Source organism: Syngnathus scovelli, unplaced genomic scaffold (genome assembly GCF_024217435.2).
Source record: "Syngnathus scovelli strain Florida unplaced genomic scaffold, RoL_Ssco_1.2 HiC_scaffold_33, whole genome shotgun sequence".
NCBI lineage: Eukaryota > Metazoa > Chordata > Actinopteri > Syngnathiformes > Syngnathidae > Syngnathus > Syngnathus scovelli.
Window position 1 is genome coordinate 125001 of NW_026061423.1, and position 2500 is coordinate 127500.

Consider the following 2500-nt stretch of genomic DNA (forward strand, 5'->3'; position numbering starts at 1 on the left):
CTTCCTGACCCGAAAGGTGAGAATTTCTCCCTGAGCGCTATTTGGTGTCCGTAGCGTCTCGGAGTGCATGTCAGTCTGATATCTCTGATGGTGGGGATGAAAGTAGCAAGGCTGCATGACTCCTGGGCTTATGTCTGTTCCCGGCTTTGGCCCTACTGTAGTTTTTTCCCCAGGGTGGCCACTTGTTCCCGGTGGCCACACTTAACCTTCCCCCCCCGAACGATCTGACCGACTGACAATATAGGCTCGCCTTGGGGAGGGCCCCTGCCGGCCCCGGCCTTTGGCCGGCGTTGGGCGGACGGTTCCTCTCCCTGTGAGTCGATCTCTAGCATCTGGTAGGCTGGCTTGTGCGTTAGCTCTGCGCCCTGTTGGTAGGCCAGGTGCGACAATATGGAAGCAGGACCGAGATGACCCGAGACTACACAACGGCGGTAGTAACACCTAGGGGCAATAACCAGGGGTGGGGCTGTGGGAGTGTCATGTGGATGCCCTACTGATCTCACCTCTGCAAAACATGTTTCTCAAATCCTTTCCGAGATGCGAGCGAAGCCGTCTGGCTGAGCGGTGGCACAAGTGTGTTGCAGGCCACGTATCTCCCTGTTGATATCCTTTGGACTTGGCCAAGACCTTAAGGTCCTATACATGTACAATCCGTGCGGCAGGCTTGCGTGTTGGCCGCTGACTGGCTTTACGGGGGGTGAGTCTTACACTCTGTGGAAGGCCTCTCCTTTGTGGGTCAGAAGACGGTTACAACAAGAATTGGGGCGAGGCCGGACAGGCCTAGCTGGCTGCTGATCGGGGTTGATCCCGAGATAGTCCAGATAGTATAGAGAGACTCTGCACTTTCGAATGTTCTCATAGTAGTGAGGCCGTAGGCATGTCTGAGAATAAACAGACCGCCCAGGATTGCCGTTCTGGGTTATCAAAAGCGGCAGAGGCGCAGCTCGGAGAGGGGCTGTTGCTGCTCGAGCTACCTCCCCGTGACGTGCTTGAGGTTGGGCACGTGGACGGACAGCGAATCAACCTCTCCGGGGGCCATGGGGACCAACCACCGGAGGCATTGCTCGGGGTCCCCGACCGGCTTGTAGTCACTTCTACGGGCCATGGCTGCGAAAACTCCTTGGACAGGAAGTCCGTGCTAGCAGACGTGCAGGATCAGAGCCACAGTCAGTCCGGCCGAAGGAGCGGGTGGACCCCGGCTGGCGAAGCTCTTGAGAACTCTTCAGTGGTGTCAGTGGCTTCCGTCGTCTCGGTGATGAGAGTAGGGGCGACGGTGGCTGTGTTAGAGCCACAGCCTGTTCGAGAAAATGAGCATGATGATGATGATGCGGGAGAGGGCCCGTCTACTTCGAGTGTATGGAGGTCGAGACCCCCTGACCAAGTCTTGGTGCATCTGCCTCGGGATTCCATGGACTGCCCTGTGTGTGGGGTGCGCGTGGACGGTGTTCGTAGGCTGGGTGTGCATTTTGCCTCCCGGCATGCGGGTACGTCTGTCGTGTACGTGTGTGGCATGTGCGAAAGGCGCAGTGAAAACAGCCATTCCATTCAGTGTCATGTTCCGAAATGCCGGAGTGTGTGCGGGGTGGGTGGAGTCCAAGGGGTCGCTTGCGATCACTGTGGGCGTCGTTTTCGGACGGCTGTTGGAGTGTCTCAGCATATGCGGCACGCCCATGCGGAGGTGTGGTTTGGGGCCTCGAAGGACCGGAGCCATGGCAAGAGAGTCAGGATGGGAGAGGATGAATGGAGTGAAATGGAGGTCAAGAACCTCAAGAAACTCATGAAGAAGTATGGAAGTCACGGATGGAAATATGCGGTTGTAGCCCGGGTGTTGGATACGGGCAAGACCAAAGAACAGGTGAAGAGGAAGTGGAGTTCCCTGTGCGGCGGTACGGCAGGCAGTGCGTCCGGTGTGCGTCGGCGCGCCCCGGTCTCCAGGGCGTTGCCCCAGAAATGGACCTTACCCTCGTCGCTTCCAGACATGGTGGAGAATAGAGTCTTGGAAGTACTACAGGCGGGGGATGAGGAGCATCGGGCCACTGCCGGCTTAGTTAGGGAAGCAGGTCAGGAGCCTAAACTGATCGAGTCTTCTGCTTCTGATCTCATGAAAGCTCTGGGTGGAATGGTAGTGTGGCCAAAAACGTCGGCGGGGTCTCGGCGTCGAGGACAGGCTTTGAAAGGGTGGGCGAGGCGGCTCGCTCACAAGAGGAATGTGTTTTATCATCAACAACGCGGCTATTCTGCGGCGAGGAAGGGGCTGGCACGGCGGATCTTAGATGGTCTGACGCCCCTAAGGTGTGAATTGCCGATTAAGCCAGTGTATGAACATTTTAAGGAGAAATGGGAAACGGTTAGACCGTTTCATGGACTGCCTGGCTTCGCGGTGAGACTGACCGCCGATAATGAACCATTCTATCACCCAATCCTGGGGCCGGAAGTGGTGTCAAACCTGGCTAAGTTGGGCAAGCGATCGGCGCCGGGACCAGATGGGATCAGGAAGCAG